This window comes from Triticum dicoccoides, chromosome 2A, assembly GCF_002162155.2.
Source record: "Triticum dicoccoides isolate Atlit2015 ecotype Zavitan chromosome 2A, WEW_v2.0, whole genome shotgun sequence".
NCBI lineage: Eukaryota > Viridiplantae > Streptophyta > Magnoliopsida > Poales > Poaceae > Triticum > Triticum dicoccoides.
Window position 1 is genome coordinate 774710680 of NC_041382.1, and position 13538 is coordinate 774724217.

The following is a 13538-nucleotide window of genomic DNA, read 5'->3' on the forward strand; positions in this document are numbered from 1 at the left end:
CGCGGGCGCATCTGGTGGAGTGGTGAAGGCCCCTGCACAAGTGCACAGCACGCGATCGTATTCGTTCGTCCCCAGTCCCCCCGCCTGTCCACACACTGAACGATCTTGATCTACTACATCTTTTTTTTCTTTTTGAATTTTATCTACAATTTTATTTTAAACAGAGACAAAAGATTTGGCTCATCTCATCTTATATGCCTAGTAAATAGTAGTTCATCTCACTACCTCTGTTATTTTAACATGCACAATTCGCAAAAAAAGGCATAAGAATTAGTTTTTATTATTAGTTGATCCCCACTAATTCTATTTATTTCAACATGCAGACACGTCACCTCGTCAAAGGTCCATCCAACATTGGCGGCATGACTTCTGCTCGCTCGAGTACTTGTAGTCGTCGATACATGGATCGTGGACCTGGTTGTAATTTTTATTACCTCGAGCGTTCTCTGTATTGTCAGGATTGATTATTAATAAATTGAAAATTTATCTAAAAAATGACCCGCCCAAAGAAGAATCTTCCTACATATATTCAATAAATATTTTTCAAGTATACAATAAACAATATATAATATGTATTTTTAGTTTATTCATAGATTATTAATCCAAATGTTTCATACAATCAAATCGTCTTGATATTTATTGAAATATTTCTCGCCGCAACGTGCGCGGTATCATCTAGTTATAAAAGAAGGGGAAACCAACATGGTTCAAAGAGGTCCATTATGCCTCAACAAATGAAAGAGAGAGAAAAGCCTAATCTCATGGCATCAAAGAAAAAAATGCTTACCCACTGCAAGGACCCAATTTCTTACCTCCACTTTGATGTTGTCGACCAATATAATAGGCATAGTCGATTTGTTCCGAAAGACTCTTGTGTTTCTTTCATTCTACACCTCCCATTAGACAAGCATGAGAAGCCATAAAATGACCATCCTCATATAACCACACCAAAGAACTCTCACTACCCACCAGGGTTGGACCGTGCGGATGCCTCGCCAAGTCGCAGTGTTCAACTCCAACATATCAAGCCGCCCCTTGACAACTGCCCAAATTTCGAGGGAGTACCCACACTTGAAAAAAAAAGTGCACCATGTACTCAGACTCTCTTTTGCAAAGTTGGTGCAAACCCTAATCGGGCCATCCCCACTTTTGCAGGTGGTCAGCCACCCAAACCCTATTCTTGATGAAGAGCCATGCAAAAAAAATTACACTTGGGTGGCGCCTAGTTGCCCTAGACCACTCACATCATAGTGGCGGGGATAGTCCCCTTGAACTGCACCTTATACGTAGAAGCCACAGAGTAGACGCCACTGCTAGTGAGAGTCTAAGAAATGTCATCCTGGACACAGGGGTGGAGCCAGAAATTTTGGCCGATGGGTTCATTCATTGACTTATTGTGAGGATTTATCATCAAATAATTTTGTTAAGTCTAGTTTTACACCGCCTTATATAAAGAAAATAGAAGTCTCTTTAAAAATAATAATACTAAAAATTCATAATAGACAGAAAAATGATATCACTTATCATAGATAGTTATTACATCAAAACTAAAGAAAGCAAGACTTACCTGCTAGATAAAATTGTAAAAATCACCTGTTTAGAAATAGAGTAGTACCAAAATAACTTAATAGCTTCATGTGCAGATTGCCATCCTTCTAAAAACATGGAAAAAATGAAAAATTAGTTCGACCAGCTTAAAATAAGTAACATAAAACAAAATAATCATATAGAGTCACTCACATTTTAGAGTGCCCCTTTTCGATCTGTCACCAATAAACATATTAGCTCTCTCTGAATAGAAAATTAGACTATGGCTCATAAACTGATCTCCAATTTTATTGCGCAACTTTTTCTTGACAACATTCATAGTGAAAAGTATCTCTTAGACAGATGTTGCGGCAACTGATAATACCAATACTATCTTTAGAAATTGAGAGAACACAGGTCTCCCTGTTAAATATCTTCACCTAATCTTGTCTCGCTTCTTAGAATTTCTTGTGTATTATGAAATTCTCTACCAATTAGCGGAATCATAAGGCAACTCATCCAAATTAATTTCTCTTTGAATAGAAGGCTTTGAAAGACTGTTTGCAGCGACAACATTTGATGCACCTCGCCTGATGGGTGGCCGTGAAATGCATCATCCTTTGGATCTGTCGATCCATTTTTTTTAATTCCATAACCTAGATCAGCCAGTACGTGGAGTATAAACAATTAAAAAATTAGGGTACACATGATAGAGAAGCGACGTGGTGATACGATCTCAGCACCTCGAATATGGAGTTTTGCACAACAATCGCCGGGCGCCGGCGCTGCGGCCGACCTGCCGGTGTCTGACGGCGGATCGAGGGCGAACAGGAGAAATAGACGGAGAGGCGAACAGGAAAGACAAGTCCTGGTTCCTGTACTGCGGCTGCGGACCTGCGGTGAAGAATAAAATAGGGGCACCAACAGGCTAGGTACAGACCCAATTTATTATTGGGCTTTTGGGCTTTTTTTATTAGGCTGTTTTCTTGGCGTTGAAACTTAATGGGTTCAACCCTTGTTTTTCATTGGGTTCATAGTAGTATGTACGTATGTACGTGTACTAGACCAGGAAAGATCGTTGGGTTCATCTGAACCCAACGCTAGCATGCTGGCTCCGCCTCTGCCTGGACATGATCTTGCAAGTGGATAAGGTCGAGGTGCATCCAAAGAGCGTAGAACTGATGCATATGGTTGATAGAGAGCCCAACAAACATGTTGATCCTAGCAACCCAAACGAGGTCAAGAAGGGCTTCTTGCACCTTGAGCTTTTGTTGGAGAACTGAAAGATGGAGCGGGTGATATCCTTGGGTTTCTTCCAACTGAGCCACGGAGAGTGCCCAAACTTGGTCATGTGGCCGTTCTCGATGGTATTGGTGGTAGGCACAGAAGAGATACATGTCACTGCTGTCACAAGGCTTGCCCAAATGCCAGACCCATCTCAAACCCAAAGCCCTCACATATTTGCGGATGTTGAGAACACCCAAGCCCCCAACCTCCTGGGCCTACATACCAAGTTCCAACTTACTTTGCATTGCCCGCCTAAAACCTTGTTAGATCCCGCCCAAAGAAAACTGGAGCTGCACCACGCGGCGCCACCGGTCTGACGGAGGAGACGGGTTTCGGACCGTCGGGTTTCAGGGCGTTTTCGTCTAGGACCCTTTCGTCAGTCCGACGTGGCGGGCGTGCCCGGACGCCTTCATATCCGTCTTATATTTGGGCTGAATATGAGGGTGTCGGTTAGCCCGAGCATTTGAGGGGGCCATTTGGGTAAAAAATTATAACCGAACAGTGACCGAGCTGAAGGAAATATGCCCTAGAGGCAATAATAAAGTTAATATTTATTTCCTTATTTCATGATAAATGTTTATTATTCATACTAGAACTATATTAACCGGAAACATAATACATGTGTGAATACATAGACAAAAAAAGTGTCACTAGTATGCCTCTACTTGACTAGCTCGTTAATCGAAGATGGTTATGTTTCCTAACCATAGACATGTGTTGTCATTTGATTAATGGGATCACATCATTAGGAGAATGATGTGATTGACATGACCCATTCCATTAGCTTAGCACCCGATCGTTTAGTATGTTGCTATTGCTTTCCTCATAACTTATACATGTTCCTATGACTATGAGATTATGCAACTCCCGTTTGCCGGAGGAACACTTTGTGTGCTACCAAACGTCACAACATAACTGGGTGATTATAAAGGATCTCTACAGGTGTATCCAAAGGTACATGTTGGGTTGGCGTATTTCAAGATTAGGATTTGTCACTCCGATTGTCGGAGAGGTATCTCTAGGCCCTCTCGGTAATGCACATCACATAAGCCTTGCAAGCATTACAACTAATGAGTTAGTTGCAAGATGATGTATTACGAAACGAGTAAAGAGACTTGCCGGTAACGAGATTGAACTAAGTATTGAGATACCAACGATCGAATCTCGGGCAAGTAACATACCGATGACAAAGGGAACAACGTATGTTGTTATGCGGTCTGACCGATAAAGATCTTCGTAGAATATGTGGGAGCCAATATGAGCATCCAGGTTCCGCTATTGGTTATTGACCGGAGACGTGTCTCGGTCATGTCTACATTGTTCTCGAACCCGTAGGGTCCGCACGCTTAAGGTTTTGATGACAGTTATATTATGAGTTTATGCATTTTGATGTACCGAAGTTTGTTCAGAGTCCCGGATGTGATCACGGACATGATGAGAAGTCTCGAAATGGTCGAGACATAAAGATTGATATATTGGAAGCCTATATTTGGATATCGGAAGTGTTCCGGGTGAAATCGGGATTTTACCGGAGTACCAGGAGGTTACCGGAACCCCCCGGGAGGTATATGGACCTTAGTGGGCTTTAGTGGAAGAGAGGAGAGGTGGCCAGGGCTGGGCCACGCGCCCCTCCCCCCTAGTCCGAATAGGACAAGGAGAGGGGGGCGGCGCCCCCCCCCCCTTCCTTCTCTCTCTCCTCTTTCCCCCTCCCGAATCCTATTCCAACTAGGAAAAGGGGGAATCCTACTCCCGGTGGGAGTAGGACTCCTCCTGGCGCGCCCTCCTCCTGGCCGGCCGCACCTTCCCCTGCTCCTTTATATACGGGGGCAGGGGGCACCCCTAGACACACAAGTTGATCCACGTGATCATATTCTTAGCCGTGTGCGGTGCCCCCTTCCACCATAATCCTCGATAATATTGTAGCGGTGCTTAGGCGAAGCCCTGCGACGGTAGTACATCAAGATCGTCACCACGCCGTCGTGCTGACGGAACTCTTCCCTGAGACTTTGCTGGATCGGAGTCCGGGGATCGTCATCGAGCTGAACGTGTGCTAGAACTCGGAGATGCCGTAGTTTCGGTGCTTGATCGGTCGGGCCGTGAAGACGTACGACTACATCAACCGCGTTGTGCTAACGCTTCCGCTGTCGGTCTACAAGGGTACGTAGATCACACTCTCCCCTCTCGTTGCTATGCATCACCATGATCTTGCGTGTGCGTAGGAAATTTTTTGAAATTACTACGTTCCCCAATAGTGGCATCCGAGCCTAGGTTTTATGTGTTGATGTTATATGCACGAGTAGAACACAAGTGAGTTGTGGGCGATATAAGTCATACTGCTTACCAGCATGTCGTACTTTGGTTCGGCGGTATTGTTGGATGAAGCGGCCCGGACTGACATTACGCGTACGCTTACGCAAGACCGGTTCTCCCGACGTGCTTTGCATAAAGGTGGCTAGCGGGTGACAGTTTCTCCAACTTTAGTTGAACCGAGTGTGGCTACGCCCGGTCCTTGCGAAGGTTAAAACAGCACCAACTTGACAAACTATCGTTGTGGTTTTGATGCGTAGGTAAGATTGGTTCTTGTTTAAGCCCGTAGCAGCCACGTAAAACTTGCAACAACAAAGTAGAGGACGTCTAACTTGTTTTTGCAGGGCATGTTGTGATGTGATATGGTCAAGACATGATGCTAAATTTTATTGTATGAGATGATCATGTTTTGTAACCGAGTTATCGGCAACTGGCAGGAGCCATATGGTTGTCGCTTTATTGTATGCAATGCAATCGTGCTGTAATGCTTTACTTTATCACTAAGCGGTAGCGATAGTTGTGGAAGCATAAGATTGGCGAGACGACAACGATGCTACGATGGAGATCAAGGTGTCGCGCCGGTGACGATGGTGATCACGATGGTGCTTTGAAGATGGAGATCACAAGCAAAAGATGATGATGGCCATATCATATCACTTATATTGATTGCATGTGATGTTTATCTTTTATGCATCTTATCTTGCTTTGATTGACGGTAGCATTATAAGATGATCTCTCACTAATTATCAAGAAGTGTTCTCCCTGAGTATGCACCATTGCGAAAGTTCTTCGTGCTGAGACACCACGTTGAAAGATCGTGGATGTCGCCTAGAGGGGGGTGAATAGGCGTTTTAAAATAATTACGATTTAGGCTTGAACAAAGGCGGAATAAACCGCTCACCTATGTGCACCAACAACTTATGCTAAGCAAGATAAGCAACTATGCGATAGCAAGATATATGACAAGAAACAATACGGCTATCACAACGTAAAGTGCATAAGTAAAGAGCTCGGGTAAGAGATAACCGAGGCACGCGGAGACGACGATATATCCCGAAGTTCACACCCTTGCAGATGCTAATCTCCGTTTGGAGCGGTGTGGAGGCACAATGCTCCCCAAGAAGCCACTAGGGCCACCGTAATCTCCTCACGCCCTTGCACAATGCAAGATGCCGTGATTCCACTAAGGGACCCTTGAGGGCGGTCACCGAACCCGTACAAATGGCAACCCTTGGGGGCAGTCACCGAACCCGTACACTTTGGCAACCCTTGGGGGCGGTCACCGGTACCCGTCAAATTGCTCGGGGCGATCTCCACAACCTAATTGGAGACCCCGACGCTTGCCCGGAGCTTTACACCACAATGATTGAGCTCCGAACAACACCAACCGTCTAGGGCGCCAAGGCACCCAAGAGGAACAAGCTCTAGGGTGCCCAAACACCCAAGAGTAATAAGCTTCTCAAACTTCATTTCCACGTATCACGATGGAGAACTCAAACCGATGCACCAAATGCAATGGCAAGGGCACACGGAGTGCCCAAGTCCTTCTCTCTCAAATCCCACCGGAGCAACTAATGCTAGGGAGGAAAATGAGAGGAAGAACAAGAAGGAGAACACCAAGAACTCCAAGATCTAGATCCAAGGAGTTCCCCTCACATAGCGGAGAAAGTGATTGGTGGAAATGTGGATCTAGATCTCCTCTCTCGTTTCCCTCAAAAACTAGCAAGAATCCATGGAGGGATTGAGAGTTAGCAAGCTCGAAGAAGGTCAACAATGGTGGAAGAACACGAGCTCAAAAGGTTAGGTTCAAAGGGGAAGAAGACCCCCTTTTATAGGAGGGGGAAAATCCAACCATTATGTGCTCAGCCCGCACACGAGCGGTACTACCACACCTAGTCCCGGTACAACCGGGACTCACAGTATACGTGCAGAACCTTACCAGGCGGTACAACCGGGCGACCAGGCGGTAGCATCGGTTGAGAAGAACAACCGGACCAACCGCCCAGCCACCGCTCAACCACCGCATAGGAACAGAAGGGAGTCACCCCTGAGTGCGGTAGTCGAGCGGTACCGGGCCGGTGCAACCGCATGGCCTTGAGCGCTCGGGCGACTAAGTCCTGAGCGGTAGAACCGCTCCGGACACCGGTGGTACCGGTACGACCGGACCAACCGGGCCACCACCGCCCGAGTACCGCATCAAAACAGAGGCCTGACCGGTACTTGGGCGGTGCCTGGCCGGAACAACCGCCCAAGTCTTTGCTGAGCAAGTTGGCGGTACCACCGCCCGGAAGCAGCGGTACAACGGCTGAGAGCTCCAAGCGGTACTACCGCTGGGGCACGCGGTACTACCGCTGGGACCAGACAAAAACCACTCTCAAGAAAACCAGAACTGCCATAACTTCTGCATATGAGCTCCGAATTGAGCAAACTCAAACTTGTTGGAAACAAGACGACGAGTAGCATCAAAACAGCCGAGAAGTGAAACCTCCAACATCGAAAACATCATAGAAGATGCATGTGAACTCCGTTTTCGATGAACTCGAGCTTGTCATCAAGATGACCATAAGCTCTAAGACTCACAAAGAGAACCAAACAAGAACCAAGAAAGATGATGCAAGGATGCAATGGTTTGAGCTCTCTACGAACGATACGATCAAGCTACTCATCGAGAGCCCCCCTTGATAGTACGGCAATCGATCCTATAACCCGGTCTCCCAACTACCATCATGAGACCGGTAAAATAGAAAACCTATCAAGGGCAAACCTTTGCCTTGCACATGGTCCACTTGAGCTAGATGATGACAATCTTGACTCCCTCAAGTTGGACCACCTTTCTTGATTGTGTTGACTCGATGAAGACTAGTTGATTGCTCCCCCATACTCCACTATGGGTGAGCCACTCTTCCGCACATCTTCACAAGTCCATTATCACCACAAAGGACGGCAAGCTTCAAGCATTTGATCTCTTCGTGATGCTCCACTTGAACTTGCACACCGCAACCTAACCCCACAAAGAACTCTCACGAAGACCATGGGTTAGTACACAAAGCGTAATTGACAATTCTTACCATACCATGGGATCACTTGATCCCTCTCGGTACATCTTCTGCGCTTTGTGAGTTGATCAACTTGATTCACTCTTGACTTAGTCTTGATCATCCTTGAACCTTTCCAATTCTCTTCATTTGAATGATGTCTTGAAGGTAGACATGAATGATCACACAATCTTCTTCTTCAAGACATGCTTGCAATAAGCTCAACTCTCACATGACCAATCTTTGGATAATTCCTTGAATAACACCTTGGTCGACACAAACTCTCCTTGAACCCAACACATGATCTCCAAGAAAAGCCTATGGACAAAACCTTCAAATATAACTCAAGGCAACCATTAGTCCATAGAGATTGTCATCAATTACCAAAACCAAACATGGGGGCACCGCATGTTCTTTCACACGTGATGATCGGGTGTGATAGGCTCTACGTTCAAATACAACGGGTGCAAAACAGTTGCACACGCGGAATACCCAGGTTATACTTGACGAGCCAAGCATATACAGATATGGCCTCGGAACACGGAGACCGAAAGGTCGAGCGTGAATCATATAGTAGATATGATCAACATAGTGATGTTCACCAATGAAACTACTCCATCTCACGTGATGATCGGACATGGTTTAGTTGATTTGGATCACGTAATCACTTAGAAGATTAGAGGGATGTCTTTCTAAGTGGGAGTTTTTAAGTAATATGATTAATTGAACTTTAAATTTATCATGAACTTAGTCCTGGTAGTATTTTACAAATTATGTTGTAGATCAATAGCTCGCGTTGTTGCTTCCCTGTGTTTATTTTGATATGTTCCTAGAGAAAATTGTGTTGAAAAATGTTAGTAGCAATGATGCGGATTGGATCTGTGATCTGAGGTTTATCCTCATTGCTGCACAGAAGAATTATGTCCTTGATGCACCGCTAGGTGAAAGACCTATTGCAGGAGCAGATGCAGACGTTATGAACGTTTGGCTAGCTCAATATGATGACTACTTGATAGTTTAGTGCACCATGCTTAACAGCTTAGAATCGGGACTTCAAAGACGTTTTGAACGTCATGGAACATATGAGATGTTCCAGGAGTTGAAGTTAATATTTCAAGCAAATACCCGAGTTGAGAGATATGAAGTTTCCAACAAGTTCTATAGCTAAAAGATGGAGGAGCATCGCTCAACTAGTGAGCATGTGCTAGATTGTCTGGGTACTACAATTGCTTGAATCAAGTGGGAGTTAATCTTCCAGATAAAATAGTGATTAACAGAATTCTCTAGTCACCATCACCAAGTTAGTAGAACTTCGTGATGAACTATGATATGCAAGGGATAACGGAAACGATTCCCAAGCTCTTCGTAATGCTGAAATTGACGAAGGTAGAAATCAAGAAAAATATCAAGTGTTGATGGTAGACAAGACCACTAGTTTCAAGAAAAGGGCAGAGGGAAGAAGGGGAACTTCAAGAAGAACAACAAGCAAGTTGCTGCTCAAGTGAAGAATCCCAAGTCTGGTCCTAAGCCTGAGACTAAGTGCTTCTACTGCAAAGGGACTGGTCACTGGAAGCGGAACTACCCCAAGTGATTGGCGGATAAGAAGGATGGAAAAGTGAACATAAGTATATTTGATGTACATGTTATTGATGTGTACTTTACTAGTGTTTATAGCAACCCCTCAGTATTTGATACTAGTTCAGTTGCTAAGATTAGTAACTTGAAACGGGAGTTGCAGAATAAACAGAGACTAGTTAAGGGTGAAGTGATGATGTGTGTTGGAAGTGGTTCCAAGATTGATATGATCATCATCACACACTCCCTATAATTTCGGGATTAGTGTTGAACCTAAATAAGTGTTATTTGGTGTTTGAGTTGAGCATGAATATGATTTGATCATGTTTATTGTAATACCGTTATTCATTTAAGTAAGAAAATAAATTGTTGTTCTATTTACATGAATAAAACCTTATATGGTTACACACCCAATGAAAATAGTTCGTTGGATCTCGATCGTAGTGATACACATAATCATAATATTGAAACCAAAAGATGCAAAGTTAATAATGATAGTGCAACTTATTTGTGGCACTGCCGTTTAGGTCATATTGGTGTAAAGCGCATGAAGAAACTCCATGCTGATGGGCTTTTGGAATCACTTGATTATGAATCAGTTGATGCTTACGAACCATGCCTCATGGGCAAGATGACTAAGACTCTGTTCTTCGGAACAATGGAGTGAGCAACAGATTTGTTGGAAATCATACATACTGATGTATGTGGTCTGATGAATATTGAGGCTCGCGACAAGTATCGTTATTTTCTCACCTTCACAGATGACTTAAGCAGATATAGGTATATCTACTTAATGAAACATAAGTCTGAAACATTTGAAAAATTCAAAGAATTTCAGAGTGAAGTTGAAAATCATCGTAACAAGAAAATAAAATTCCTACAATCTGATCATGGAGGAGAATATTTGAGTTACGAGTTTGGTGTACATTTGAAACAATGCGGAATAGTTTCGCAACTCACGCCACCCGGAACAGCACAGCGTAATGGTGTGTCCGAACATCGTAATCGTACTTTACTAGATATGGTGCGATCTATGATGTCTCTTACCGATCTACCACTATCGTTGTGGGGTTATGCATTAGAGACAGCTGCATTCACGTTAAATAGGGCACCATCTAAATCTGTTAAAACGACACCGTATGAACTATGGTTTGGCAAGAAACCTGAGCTGTCGTTTCTTAAAGTTTGAGGTTGCAATGCTTATGTGAAAAAGTTTCAACCTGATAAGCTCAAACCCAAATCGGAGAAGTGCGTCTTCATAGGATACCCAAAAGAAAAATGTTGGGTACACCTTCTATCATAGATCCGAAGGCAAGATATTCGTTGTTTTGAATGGATCCTTTCTAGAGAAGGAATTTCTCTCGAAAGAAGTGAGTGGGAGGAAAGTAGAACTTGATGAGGTAGCTGTACCTGCTCCCTTATTGGAAAGTAGTTCATCACAGAAATCTGTTCCTGTGACTACTAGACCGATTAGTGAGGAAGCTAATGATGATGATCATGTAACTTCAGATCAAGTTACTACCGAACCTCGTAGGTAAAAACAGAGTGAGATCCGCACCAGAGTGGTACGGTAATCCAGTTCTGGAGGTCATGTTACTTGACCATGACGAGCCTACAAACTATAAGGAAGCGATGATGAGCCCAGATTCCGCAAAATGGCTTGAGGCCATGAAATCTGAGATGAGATCCATGTATGAGAACAAAGTATGGACTTTGATTGACTTGCCCAATGATCGGCGAGCCATTGAGATTAAATGGATCTTCAAGAGGAAGACGGACGCTGATAGTAGTGTTACTATCTACAAAGCTCGACTTGTCGCAAAAGGTTTTCGGCAAGTTCAAGGGATTGACTACGATGAGACCTTCTCACCCGTAGCGATGCTTAAGTCTGTCCGAATCATGTTAGCAATTGCCGCATTTTATGATTATGAAATTTGGCAAATGGATGTAAAAACTGCATTCCTGAATGGATTTCTACAAGAAGAGTTGTATATGATACAACCAGAAGGTTTTGTCAATCCTAAAGGTGCTAACAAAATGTGCAAGCTCCAGCGATCCATCTATGGACTGGTGCAAGCATCTCGAAGTTGGAATATACGCTTTGATGAGATGATCAAAGCATATAGCTTTATACAGACTTGCAGTGAAGCCTGTATTTACAATAAAGTGAGTGGGAGCACTACAACATTTCTGATAAGTATATGTAAATGACATATTGTTGATCGGAAATAATGTAGAATTATTCTACAAAGCATAAAAGAGTGTTTTGAAAGAAGTTTTTCAAAGAAAGACCTCGGTGAAGCTGCTTACATATTAAGCATCAAGATCTATAGAGATAGATCAAGACGCTTGATAAGTTTTTTTCAATGAGTACATACCTTGACAATATTTTGAAGTAGTTCAAAAATTGGAATGGTCAAAGAAAGAGTTCTTGGCTGTGTTACAAGGTGTGAAATTGAGTAAGACTCAAAGCCCGACCACGGCAGAAGATAGAAAGAGAATGAAGGTCATTCCCTATGCCTCAGCCGTAGGTTCTATAAAGTATGACATGCTGTATACTAGATCTATTGTATACCCTACACTGTGTTAAGCAAGGGAGTACAATAGTGATCTAAGAGTAGATCACTGGACAGCGGTCAAAATTATCCTTAGTGGAATAAGGAAATATTTCTCAATTATGAAGGTGACAAAAAGGTTCATCGTAAAAAGTTACGTTGATGCAAGTTTTGACACAGATCTGGATGACTCTAAGTCTCGATCTAGATACATATTGAAAGTGGGAGCAATTAGCTAGAGTAGCTCCGTGCAGAGCATTGTAGACATAGAATTCGCAAAATACTTACGGATCTGTATGTGACAGACCCGTTGACTAAAAATATCTCACAAGCAAAACATGATCACACCTTAGTACTCTTTGGGTGTTAATCACATAAACGATGTGAACTAGATTACTGACTCTAGTAAACCCTTTGGGTATAGGTCACATGACAATGTGAACTATGGGTGTTAATCACATGGTGATGTGAACTATTAGTGTTGAAACACATGGCGATGTGAACTAGATTATTGACTCTAGTGCAAGTGGGAGACTGAAGGAAATATGCCTAGAGGCAATAATAAAGTTATTATTTATTTCCTTATTTCATGATAAATGTTTATTATTCATGCTAGAACTGTATTAACTGGAAACATAATACATGTGTGAATACATAGACAAACAAAGTGTCACTAGTATGCCTCTACTTGACTAGCTCATTAATTGAAGATGGTTATGTTTCCTAACCATAGACATGTGTTGTCATTTGATTAATGGGATCACATCATTAGGAGAATGATGTGATTGACATGACCCATTCCATTAGCTTAGCACCCGATTGTTTAGTATGTTGCTATTGCTTTCTTCATAACTTATACATGTTCCTATGACTATGAGATTATGCAACTCCCGTTTGCCGGAGGAACACTTTGTGTGCTACCAAACGTCCACTAGTAGAAAACAGGGCTATGGTCCAGGCCGGCTCAGCCCATTAGTCCCGGTTCAGTCTAGAACCGGGACTAATGTGAGCATTGGTCCCGGTTCGTGCGGCTAAGGCATTAGTCCCGGTTCACTCGGGCCCTTTAGTCCCGGTTTAAGACATGAACCGGGACTAAAGGGTGCGATGACCTTTAGTCCCGGTTCGTGCCTCAAACCGAGACTAAAGATTAGACATTTAGTCCCAGTTTGAGGCACGAACCGGGACTAATGGAGTTGAGACCTTTAGTCCCGGTTCGTGCCACGAACCGGTACTAAAGGTCCCATTTTCAAAC